Source organism: Tamandua tetradactyla, chromosome 9 (genome assembly GCF_023851605.1).
Source record: "Tamandua tetradactyla isolate mTamTet1 chromosome 9, mTamTet1.pri, whole genome shotgun sequence".
Taxonomy (NCBI): domain Eukaryota; kingdom Metazoa; phylum Chordata; class Mammalia; order Pilosa; family Myrmecophagidae; genus Tamandua; species Tamandua tetradactyla.
Genome location: NC_135335.1, coordinates 102,171,185 through 102,184,820, shown reverse-complemented (window position 1 = coordinate 102,184,820; position 13,636 = coordinate 102,171,185).

Genomic DNA, 13,636 nt, shown 5'->3' with positions numbered 1-13,636 from the left:
ATTATTGCAGGGTACTGAAAATAGATGGTAATTAATATTTTAAAATGTCACCTTCTGTGTGAGACTAAAGCAAAAATGTTTATTTGGTAGAAAATTAATATTTTGACTAGTGCATTTCCTAATATAACTTATGTAGATAGTTTGATTGAATGCCATAAGTACTTGGAATCTCAGGCAGGACATGAAATTTTGTTGGTTTGTCCAGAGTGATGCCCCGATGAATCCCAGTGTGATTCAATCAGTGAGTGGAAAAGTATCTGCAAAGCCCCCTTCGGGGAGTGGTGAGAACGGGGAGAAATTCAAGTTCCCCAAGTTGAATTCTTGACATTCTCACAGTGTGGACCAAAGCTATAGGCAGAGCCCCCAGTCTTGGGGTTTGTTCATATGAAACTTAACCCCACAAAGGATAGGTCAAGCCTACTTAAAATTAGGCCTAAGAGTCACCCCCAAGAGAGCCTCTTTTGTTGCTCAGATGTGACCCCTCCCTCCAGCCAACACAAAGAGCAGTCTCACTGCCCTACCCCTCTCTACGTGGGACATGACTCCCAGGGGTGTGGATCTTCCTGGCAACATGGGAAAGAGATCTTGGAATGAGCAGAGACTCAGCACCAAGGGATTGAGAAAAACCCTAGAATGAGCTGAGACTTAGCATCAAGGGATTGAGAAAACCTTCTCGACCAAAAGAGGGAAGAGGAAATGAGACAAAGTGTCAATGGCTGAGAGATTCCAAACAGAGTCGAGAGGTTATCCTAGAGGTTATTCTTATGCATCAAGTAGATATCATCTTGTTATTCAAGATGTAATGGAGAGGCTGGAGGAAACTGCCTGAAAATGTAGAGCTGTATTCCACTAGCCATGTTTCTTGAGGATGATTGAATAATGATACAGCTGTAACAACGTGACTGTGTGATTGTGATACCTTGTGTCTGATGATCCTTTTATCTATCTTGTCAACAGACGAGTAGAACAGATGGAATAAAAATAAATAATAGGGGGAAGAAATGTTAAAATAAATTTAGTTTGAAATGCTAGTGATCAATGAAGGCAAGGGGTAAAGGGTATGATAGGTATAATCTTTTTTTTCTTTCCTGTGTTCGTTTCATTTCTTTTTCTATTGTCTTTTTGTTTCTTTTTCTGAATTAATGCAAATGTTCTAAGAAATGATGAATATGCAACTAGGTGATGATATTGTGAATTACTGATTATGTATGTTTTATTTTGTTTCTTATTTTTTAATAAATAAATAAATTTTTAAAAATGAAAAAAAAAAGGCTATTCCATTTCTGGTGCATTGCATTCCAGCAGTTTTAGCAAGGCAATGCAGATTTTGATACCAGACGTGGGGTGCAGCTGTTTGCAAATACCAACATTTTGGAATGGCATTTAAATGGATAAGAGTAAAATTCTGGAAGGGTTGTAAGGAGCTTCATAAGGAAGGCCTAGAATGCTTTGAAGAGACTGTTGATAGAAATGTGGACTGTAGAGATACTTATAAGTCCTTAGACATAAATGCTGCATGTGTTATTACAAACTGGAAGGAAGGCAATCCTTATTTTAAGGTGGCAGAGAAATTTGGATGAAAGGCAAATTTTAAAAACCATTAGCTGGGATTCTTAGCTGAAGAGATTTCCAAATTTTTTTTTATTAATTAACGGAAAAAAAGAAATTAACCCAACATTTAGAAATCATTCCATTCTACATATGCAATCAGTAATTCTTAACATCATCACATAGATGCATGATCATTGTTTCTTAGTACATTTGCATCAGTTTAGAAGAACTAGCAACACAACAGAAAAAGATATAGAATGTTAATATAGAGAAAAAATAAAAGTAATAATAATAGTAAAAAAAAAACAAAAAACCTATAGCTCAGATGCAGCTTCATTCAGTGTTTTAACATGATTACTTTACAATTAGGCATTATTGTGCTGTCCATTTTTGAGTTTTTGTATCTAGTCCTGTTGCACAGTCTGTATCCCTTCAGCTCCAATTACCCATTATCTTACCCTGTTTCTAACTCCTGCTAGACTCTGTTACCAATGACATATTCCAAGTTTATTCTTGAATGTCCGTTCACATCAGTGGGACCATACAGTATTTGTCCTTTAGTTTTTGGCTAGACTCACTCAGCATAATGTTCTCTAGGTCCATCCATGTTATTACATGCTTCATAAGTTTATCTTGTCTTAAAGCTACATAATATTCCATCGTATGTATATACCACAGTTCGTTTAGCCACTCTTCTGTTGATGGACATTTTGGCTGTTTCCATCTCTTTGCAATTGTAAATAACGCTGCTATAAACATTGGTGTGCAAATGTCCGTTTGTGTCTTTGCCCTTAAGTCCTTTGAGTAGATACCCAGCAATGGTATTGCTGGGTTGTATGGCAATTCTATATTCAGCTTTTTGAGGAACCGCCAAACTGCCTTCCGCAGTGGTTGCACCATTTGATATTCCCACCAGAGTGGATAAGTGTGCCTCTTTCTCCGCATCCTCTCCAGCACTTGTCATTTTCTGTTTTGTTGATAATGGCCATTCTGGTGGGTGTGAGATGATATCTCATTGTGGTTTTGATTTGCATTTCTCTAATGGCCAGGGACATTGAGCATCTCTTCATGTGCCTTTTGGCCATTTGTATTTCCTCTTCTGATAGGTGTCTGTTCAAGTCTTTTTCCCATTTGTAATTGGGTTGGCTGTCTTTTTGTTGTTGAGTTGAACAATCTCTTTATAAATTCTGGATACTAGACCTTTATCTGATATGTCATTTCCAAATTATGTCTCCCATTGTGTGGGCTGTCTTTCTACTTTCTTGATGAAGTTCTTTGATGCACAAAAGTGTTTAATTTTGAGGAGCTCCCATTTATTTATTTCCTTCTTCAGTGCTCTTGCTTTAGGTTTAAGGTCCATAAAACCGCTTCCAATTGTAAGTTTCATAAAATATCTCCCTACATTTTCCTCTAACTGTTTTATGGTCTTAGACCTGATGTTTAGATCTTTGATCCATTTTGAGTTAATTTTTGTATAGGGTGTGAGATATGGGTCTTCTTTCATTCTTTTGCATATGGATATCCAGTTCTCTAGGCACCGTTTATTGAAGAGACTGTTCTGTCCCAGGTGAGTTGGCTTGACTGCCTTATCAAAGATCAAATGTCCATAGATGAGAGGGTCTATATCTGAGCACTCTATTCGATTCCATTGGTCGATATGTCTATCTTTATGCCAATACCATGCTGTTTTGACCACTGTGGCTTCATAATATGCCTTAAAGTCAGGCAGCACGAGACCTCCAGCTTCGTTTTTTTTCCTCAAGATGTTTTTAGCAATTCGGGGCACCCTGTCCTTCCAGTTAAATTTGCTTATTGGTTTTTCTAATTCTGAAAAATAAGTTGTTGGGATTTTGATTGGTATTGCATTGAATCTGTAAATCAATTTAGGTAGGATTGACATCTTAACTATATTTAGTCTTCCAATCCATGAACACAGTATGCCCTTCCATCTATTTACGTCTTCTGTGATTTCTTTCAACAGTTTTTTTTAGTTTTCTTTATATCGGTTTTTTTTCTCTTTAGTTAAATTTATTCCTAGGTATTTTATTCTTTTAGTTGCAATTGTAAATGGGATTCGTTTCTTGATTTCCCCCTCAGCTTGTTCATTACTAGTGTATAGAAATGCTACAGATTTTTTAACGTTGATCTTGTAACCTGCTACTTTGCTGTACTCATTTATTAGCTCTAGTAGTTTTGGTGTGGATTTTTCCAGGTATTCGATGTATAGTTCATACCGTCTGCAAACAGTGATTGTTTTAATTTTTCCTTTCCAATTTTGATGCCTTGTATTTCTTTTTCTTGTCTAATTGCTCTGGCTAGAACCTCCAACACAATGTTGAATAATAGTGGTGATAGTGGACATCCTTGTCTTGTTCCTGATCTTAGGGGGAAAGTTTTCAATTTTTCCCCATTGAGGATGATATTAGCTGTGGGTTTTTCATATATTCCCTCTATCATTTTAAGGAAGTTCCCTTGTATTCCTATCTTTTGAAGTGTTCTCAACAGGAAAGGATGTTGAATCTTGTCAAATGCCTTCTCTGCATTAATTGAGATGATCATGTGATTTTTCTGCTTTGATTTGTTGATATGGTGTATTACATTAATTGATTTTCTTATGTTGAACCATCCTTGCATACCTGGGATGAATCCTACTTGGTCATGATGTATAGTTCTTTTAATGTGTTGTTGGATACGATTTGCTAGAATTTTATTGAGGAGTTTTGCATCTATATTCATTAGAGAGATTGGTCTGTGGTTTTCTTTTTTTGTAATATTTTTGCCTGGTTTTGGTATGAGGGTGATGTTGGCTTCATAGAATGAATTAGGTAGTTTTCCCTCCACTTCGATTGTTTTGAAGAGTTTGAGGAGAGTTGGTACTAATTCTTTCTGGAATCTTTGATAGAATTCACATGTGAAGCCGTCTGGTCCTGGACTTTTCTTTTTAGGAAGCTTTTGAATGACTAAATCAATTTCTTTACTTGTGATTGGTTTGTTGAGGTCATCTATGTCTTCTTGAGTTAAAGTTGGTTGTTCATGTCTTTCCAGGAACCCGTTCATTTCATCTAAATTGTTGTATTTATTAGCGTAAAGTTGTTCATAGTATCCTGTTATTACCTCCTTTATTTCTGTAAGGTCAGTAGTTATGTCTCCTCTTCCATTTCTGATCTTATTTATTTGCATCCTCTCTCTTCTTCTTTTTGTCAATCTTGCTAATGGCCCATCAATCTTATTGATTTTCTCATAGAACCAAATTCTGGTCTTATTGATTTTTTCTATTGTTTTCATGTTTTCAATTTCATTTATTTCTACTCTAATCTTTGTTATTTCTTTCCTTTTGCTTGCTTTGGGGTTAGTTTGCTGTTCTTTCTCCAGTTCTTCCAAGTGGACAGTTAATTCCTGCATTTTTGCCTTTTCTTCTTTTCTGATATAGTCATTTAGGACAATAAATTTCCCTCTTAGCACTGCCTTTGCTGCATCCCATAAGTTTTGATATGTTGTGTTTTTGTTTTCATTCGCCTCGAGGTATTTACTAATTTCTCTTGCAATTTCTTCTTTGACCCACTCGTTGTTTAAGAGTGTGTTGTTGAGCCTCCACGTATTTGTGAATTTTCTGGCACACCGCCTATTATTGATTTCCAACTTCATTCCTTTATGATCTGAGAAATGTTGTGTATGATTTCAATCTTTTTAAATTTTTTAAGACTTGCTTTGTGACCCAGCATATGGTCTATCTTTGAGAATGATCCATAAGCACTTGAGAAAAATGTGTATCCTGCTGTTGTTGGGTGTAATGTCCTATAAATGTCTGTTAAGTCTAGCTCATTTATAATAATATTCAGATTCTCTATTTCTTTACTGATCCTCTGTCTAGATGTTCTGTCCATTGATGAGAGTGGTGAATTGAAGTCTCCAACTATTATGGTATATGTGTCTATTTCCCTTTTCAGTGTTTGCAGTGTATTCCTCACATATTTTGGGGCATTCTGGTTCGATGCGTAAATATTTATGATTGTTATGTCTTCTTGTTTATTGTTCCTTTTCTTAGTAGATAGTGTCCTTCTTTGTCTCTTTTAACTGTTTTACATTTGAAGTCTAATTTGTTGGATATTAGTATAGCCACTCCTGCTCTTTTTTGGTTGTTATTCGCATGAAATATCTTTTCCCAACCTTTCACTTTCAACCTATGTTTATCTTTGGGTCTAAGATGTGTTTCCTGTAGACAGCATATAGAAGGATCCTGTTTTTTAATCCATTCTGCCAGTCTATGTCTTTTGATTGGGGAATTCAGTCCATTAACATTTAGAGTTATTAGTGTTTGGATAATATTTTCCTCTACCATTTTGGATTTTGTATTATATATATCATCTGACTTTCCTTCTTTCTACACTCTTCTCCGTACCTCTCTCTTCTGTCTTTTCATATCTGACTCTAGTGCTCCCTTTAGTATTTCTTGCAGAGCTGGTCTCTTGGTCACAAATTCTCTCAGTGACTTTTTGTCTGAGAATGTTTTAATTTCTCCCTCATTTTTGAAGGACAATTTTGCTGGATATAGGAGTCTTGGTTGGCAGTTTTTCTCTTTTAGTAATTTAAATATATCATCCCACTCTCTTCTCACCTCCATGGTTTCTGCTGAGAAATCTACACATACTCATATTGGGTTTTCCTTGTATGTGATGGATTGTTTTTCTCTTGCTGCTTTCAAGATCCTCTCTTTCTCTTTGACCTCTGACACTCTAACTAGTAAGTGTCTTGGATAACGCCTATTTGGGTCTAATCTCTTTGGGGTGCGCTGTACTTCTTGGATCTGTAATTTTAGGTCTTTCATAAGAGTTGGGAAATTTTCTGTGATAATTTCTTCCATTAGTTTTTCTCCTCCTTTTCCCTTCTCTTCTCCTTCTGGGACACCCACAACACATATATTTGTGTGGTTCATATTGTCCTTGAGTTCCCTGATACCCTGTTCAAATTTTTCCATTCTTTTCCCGATAGTTTCTGTTTCTTTTTGGAATTCAGATGTTCCGTCCTCCAAATCACTCATTCTATCTTCTGTCTCTTTAAATCTATCATTGTAGGTATCCATTGTTTTCTCTATCTTTTCTACTTTATCCTTCACTTCCATAAGTTCCGTGATTTGTTTTTTCAGTTTTTCTATTTCTTCTTTTTGTTCAACCCATGTCTTCTTCATGTCCTCCCTCAATTTATCGATTTCGTTTTTGAAGAGGTTTTCCATTTCTGTTCGTATATTCAGCATTAGTTGTCTCAGCTCCTGTATCTCATTTGAACTATTGGTTTGTTCCTTTGACTGGGCCATATTTTCAATTTTCTGAGCGTGATCCGTTATCTTCTGCTGGCGTCTGGGCCTTTAGTCAGATTTCCCTGGGTGTTGGACCCAACAGGTTGAAAGCTTTTTCTGTGAAATCTCTGGGTTCTGTTTTTCTTATCCTGCCCAGTAGGTGGCGCTCGTGGCACACGTTTGTCTGCGGGTCCCACCAGTAAAAGGTGCTGTGGGTCCTTTAACTTTGGAAATCTCTCGCTGTGGGAGAGGTTCGCCAGCCGAAGCGGCTTGGAAGAGTGCCAGCTGGCCCGGGGATCCAAACACGGGGAGGGTCGCCGGCCGTCGCAGCCCGGGAGAGCGCCCATCCGAATTTCCTAGTCGGCCCAGGGTGCCAAGCGTGGCGGGAGGTGCCAGCCGCTGTGGCCCGGGAGAGTGCACCGTTCCCAGTCACACCAGGGAGTCACGTGTTTGGAAGGGACCCCCCCGTCACCGTTCTCCGCGGCCTGGGGATTTCTGATCCAATTCTCTCAGTTGGTCCAGGGGGCCACGCGTGGTGGGGGCGCCAGCCGCCGCAGCTTGAGGGGACTGCCTGCCCAATTCTGCCAGCTGGCCCAGGAAGGAGGAAGGAAGGGACTCCGGCCACTTGCTGCCCTGTCTGGCGAAGCCCGCACCCCTCGGTGATCTCACCGGAGCAAGTTCTCCCAGCCAGTCAGCCATTCCAGGATGGGGTACACTGTCTTTTTTATCTCTGTCGTGGCTCCGGGAGCTGTTCTGTATCGTTTCTACTCCTCTAGTAGCTGTTCTGGAGGAGGAAAGGTGAGGATGGCAAGGCTGTCGAGGACGGTGGCAGAGGAGCCGGTGAAGGCGGAAGAGGGCACGGTGGTGGTTGGAGAGCCGCTGAAGTAGGAGGAGAAAGGGAAGGATAAGATGGCGGATGGAGCGCCACCGGAGCAGAAGGGGAAAGAGAAGGGGCGGGAGTGCTGCCAGCAGAGAAAGAGGAAGAGGAGGGCTAGATGGCAGCAGGAGCGCTGGCGGAGAAGGGGGAAGAGGAGGGCTAGATGGCGGCGGGGGTGCCGCTGGCAGAGAAAGAGGAAGAGGAGGGCTAGACGGCGGCGGGAGCGCCAGCGGAGAAGGGGGAAGAGGAGGGCTAGATGGCGGCGGGAGCGCTGGCGGAGAAGGAGATTTCCAAATTTAAATGTGGGAAGTTCGGCCTGGTTACTCCTCAAAGTTTATAGTAAAAATGCAATAGGAAATAGATAAACTGAAAACTGAACTCTTGGGTATAAAGAAACCAGAAACTGATCGTTGAGAAAATTCTGGGCTTCCAGAGAGGGAGAACCCAGAGAATAGGACTCCACATTAGGATATAATCAAACATGGAAGCAGTCAGCTATTACAGGACAAGCAAGGATTGGAGATGAAGTTATCCAGAAAGGATTTGTGGAAAGTACGATGGTTTGGTGGGTATAATCTCAGTATAATGCATAGAAAGCTAACAAGAATGTGATTTTCTGTATAAATGGAACCACTGCCAGTCAGGGCTAAAACAGACAGAAACAGGACAAATTGAAGGAAAAATAACTTCAAAGGCAAAACAATGGAAGCTAAGATAGGAAGCCAAGAGAACTCAGATCAGGAGAATGGACCCATCCATGCACTTGGAGAGGGCGCATTTACCCAAAGAGAGAAAGTGGGCCTCCCACCTTGGTGTTCAGAAAGAGTTTTGGTGCCCCAGGCCTTGGAGAGAGTGGAGCACATTCCTTGGGGATTGGGAAAAGCTTTACTACCACTCTATTGTTCTGAGGGGGTTGAACGTGTGCCCCAGAGATGGCAGAGATGTTTGGGGAAGGTGGAGCTGAGAAAAAGATGTATTTCTTGGAAAAGTAATTTTATGTCTTTCATAAGAGATGGGAAATTTTCAGTGATTATTTCCTCTATTAGTCTTTCTGCTCCCTTTCCCTTCTATTCTCCATCTGGGCCACCAGAAAGGGAAGAGATAACATGTACATTCACGTGTTTTATGTTGTCATTCAGTTCCCTGAGACCCTGCTCACATTTTTCCATTCTTTTCCCTATATTTTCTTTTGTGTATCAGATTTCAGATGTCCTGTCCTCCAGTCCACTAACCCTTTCTTCTGCTTCTTCAAATCTATTGTTGTAGGTCTCCTTTTATTTTTCATCTCTTCTGTTATGTCTTTTATTCCCATAAATTCTGCAATTTGTTCTTTCAAACTTTTGAGTTCTTCTATATGTTCACCCTGTCTTCTTTATAACCTCTCTTGACTCTTTGATTTGATTTTTTATGAGATATCACATGTCTGTTTAAACATTCTGAATTCATTGTTTCAACTCCTGTGTCTCATTTGTAGTGTTGGCTTGTTTCTCAGACTGGATTATATCTTCAATTTTCCTAGTATGACTCATTATTTTTTGCTAGTGACTAGGCATTTGATTTCCTTAATTATTTTATTGTGGAGGTTGTTTTCACTCTTTTACCTAGGGTTTTCTTTTTGAATGGCTTTATTTTCTATCTATTCTTTTGCATTCAGTTCAAATTATTCTAAACCTCTAGCATAAGTGCTGTTTAACTGATAAGAATTTTTCAGTTCTTTTTTCTGTTTCTTGCCCTTGCCTATATGGAGTCTCTTTCTTTGAGGAGGTTCTCCTCTGATATTATTGAGCCCATTCAAGTTTTCTAAGAGAAGAACAGGCCCATCTTTCATGAGGAAATAGGAGCTAGTATCAAGATTCTTTGAGGGTGAGACTCAGCTTACTATTGGACATCTTTATGAAACCTCTAGACTCTGTATTTTACATATCCTGTATAGCTGGTGGTGCTTGTCAGCCTGCAACTTTCCACCAGCATTAACTGATGTGGTGCCTATAATTCTCAGCAGCTTCTCCCTGCCAGTGGTGTGGTTGGAGCAGAGGCAGAAGTAGGAGAAGGGCTTAGGTTGCTTCTGTTTTCCAGCCACTGGAGCTGGGCCCACCCTCCTTTTCTTGGCGAAGATACACCCTTTTAGGGGATTATTCTCCCATTCACCTGATAAGTTACTTTGTCTCTCCGGCATGTTTATTTATGCCCTTACTTGGGCAGTGCTGAAGCCTGAGAGTGCTCACAGTTCTATCTAATGAACTGTTAAGAAGTTGAATTAAAAAAAGAGGAAAAAATTATTTTCAGAGCCAGACCCGAGCTCCCCAGGTTTGCCAATCAAGAGCTGGAGTTGGTATATGATTCTATGTGTCCCCAGTCTCTATGTACCCCCTTTTCTTGGGACCCAGCCTTTTTCCAGTATTTTATACTGTCCAACTCAAAAAGCCTCTGTTGCTGTTGTTTTCCATCCACTCTGCCCCCTCTCTGTCAGGGCAAGAACTCCCAATTCCTTTAATGCTTACTCCAGTTTTATCTGTGTTCAGAGCCTGTTTTTAGCAATTCAAATTTCATAATTAATTCTGCAATTAAAGCTTGTTTGAGCTACCGTCCTTGCCCCTAGTAGGGTCTGTTTCTTTTTCCCTTAGAAACCAGTCTTCCATGCCCATGGGGCATGCTGGCCTCTACATCTTAAGAGACCCACAGTTCTGCATGGAATCTCAGCCATTCCACCTGTTCCAGACTGGTGTATGTTTACTAATGTCCCACCAGTGGTTGTTCCATACAGTTCCTGGCTATTTACTAGCTTCTCTGGAGGATGAACTAAACTCCACACCTGAATGTGATCTTTTTTATTTTCTATTTTTTTTTCTTTTCTTTATCACAGAGTCTTGGGTCAAAATTGGACATTTTAATACAATAATTTGGCAATTCTGGATATCAGGTTCTCCACCTTCCCCAGAATTTGTTGTTATTTCTTGTTGTCATTTATTTGTTTGGTAGCTTTTTTGGACTAATTCTTTAAATCCTGTAATATTTGTCATGGGGTTGATGAAGTCACTGCTTGGTTAGATTAATAGTCACTTATTGAGTTGAGAAAGATTTTCTTAAATACCTGGGACCACAATAAAAACAAACAAAAAAACAAAATAACTCTCCTAGTTTTTGTAGATTGGCTATATGTAAGGGCACTTTTCAATGCTTAGCCAGGCAGTTTATAGTCTGCTTCAACCTTTACTCCCTAATTGCATGAAGCCTGATGTGCAGCCAGAGATGAGAGATTAGGGTCTTCTTCGTTTTTTCTTTTTCTTTTTGTTTCTGAGAATGCATTTAGCATTGGGCATGCATATATCTTACAGATTATTTAGAATTAGGGGAAACTGTTCAGTGTCCTTAACCTGTCAAGTCTCTCCTTCTCCAGCATCTTCTTTTTCAGACGTTTTGATGTGTCTACTGCTTGTGCAGACTGTTACATCTTGCCCTTTAGGGCAATGGTTAATTCATTTGCCTTTAAATGCTTTAGACTAATTACATCTGGAGAGCCATCTCAGCACTAGGGAAGCACTGAAGCAGGCAAAATGAAGACAAGACTTTGAATGGAACCTTCAGGGATCACTAGACAAGGTAAAAAACATGCAACCACAATTCTTTTAGAAAAAGATCCGTCTTGCTCCCTGCACCAGAACTATGTACTGTCATTTCCAAGATAAACACTAAATTTGGGAGAGGAGAATAGCCATAGAACTTTACTAATAAAATTCAGGAGTTTTTCCTTCATTAAATGTCTCCCTGATTGTTGTAAGTTTTATTTATCAGATTCCAAGTTTCCAAAAAGTTGTTTTATTAAATTCTAAAGTTCTGAAAATTCTTTTTGCCATTTAATTTGCTGCTTTTGTAGAAGGCTAGCATTTACTCTTGTGCTTCACAACTTTGCCTAAAATTTCTCAGCTTGAAGTGCAGAGAAAGAAGAAAATTTTGCTACCACTGAAGTTATCAAACGAATACACTGCAAATTACAAGGTAGTGCCAAAAGGGGAGTTACAAACATTTTTAAAGCAGGATCACATTAGCAAAATAACATTTATCTGTCAAGATGATTGCCTTACAGGCAATATTCATCACATCATCTAACCTTGGATTTGATAATCCCTCAATAATGGAGGCAGTATTTGTTGATATTTGATGTCACAGACTTTGAGATAAGACCTCTTTTTGAATTCCAGCTCTTTTTCCACTCATTTGTCTTTGGACAAGTTACTTAAATTCTCTGGTACTATTTTCTTTTTTTTTATAATGTAGGGATAATATACCCCTCCAGAATCATAGCAAAAAGAAATGATATGTAAAATGTTTCTCACTTAATACTAGTCTTGTAACCAAGAAATTAGAAATTAACAAATGATAATGATTACTGAGTCATTATATAGATATTCCTTCTTGCTTTCTAGTATATTAGAATAGCCAGAAGGAAATATCTGAAATTACTGAAATGTAACCCAGTTGCTTAATATTTGATAATGGTTGTATAACTATATAACCTTTATCTTGTGGTTGTAAAAACACTGTAACTGGCCCCATTTGCATCACCTTATCCTGTATTTCAACTTTAGAGACTTATGATACTAAAAGACAGCCCCTACTGGGAATATGGTGGAAAAGGGTAGGCTGGTTTCACCCCTGCTCCATGGGGCAACAAGAGAGGGGACAGAAAAAAATGCCTAGGACTGAAGTCCTAGGCATGAGTGATCAAAAAGGGTCTTCACCCAAATAGGCGTTCTCCAAGACACTTACTAGTTAGAATGTCAGAGGTCAAAGAGAAAGAGAGGATCTTGAAAGCAGCAAGAGAAAAACAATCTGTCACATACAAGGGAAACCCGATAAGACTATGTGTAGATTTCTCAGCAGAAACCATGGAAGCTAGAAGACAGTGGGATGATATATTTAAATTACTAAAAGAGAAAAACTGCCAACCAAGACTCCTATATCCAGCAAAATTGTCCTTCAAAAATGAAGGAGAAATTAAAACATTTATAGACAAAAAGTCACTGAGAGAATTTGTGACCAAGAGACCAGCTCTGCAAGAAATACTAAAGGGAGCACTAGAGTCAGATACGAAAAGACAGAAGAGAGAGGTATGGAGTAAAGTGTAGAAAGAAGGAAAATCAGATATGATATATATAATACAAAATCCAAAATGGTAGAGGAAAATATTATCCAAACAGTAATAATACTAAAAGTTAATGGACTGAATTTCCCAATCAAAAGACATAGAATGGCAGAATGGATTACGACCCAGCAATACCACTGCTAGGTATCTACTCAAGGGACTTAAGGGCAAAGACACAGACGGACATTTGCACACCAGTGTTTATAGCAGCATTATCTACAATTGCAAAGAGATGGAAACAGCCAAAATGTTCATCAACAGACGAATGACTAAACAAACTGTGGCGTATACCTACGATGGAATATTATGCAGCTTTAAGACAGACTAAACTTATGAAGCATGTAATAACATGGATGGACCTAGAGAACATTATGCTGAGTGAGTCTAGCCCAAAACTAAAGGACAAATACTGTAAGGTCCCACTGATGTGAACCGACATTCGAGAAACAGCTTGGAATATATCATTGGTAACAGAGACCAGCAGGAGTTAGAAACAGGGTAAGATAATGGGTAATTGGAGCTGAAGGGATACAGACTGTGCAACAGGACTAGATACAAAAACTCAAAAATGGACAGCACAATAATACCTAAGTGTAATGTAACTAGGTTGGAACACTGAATGAAGCTGCACCTGAAATATGGTTTTTTGTTTGTTTGTTTGTGTGTTTGTATCTTTTGTTTTTGTTTTTTCTTTTTCCTTTATATATATATATATATTATTAGTATTATTATTTTAATTCTCTTCTCTATATTAACATTCTATATCTTTTTC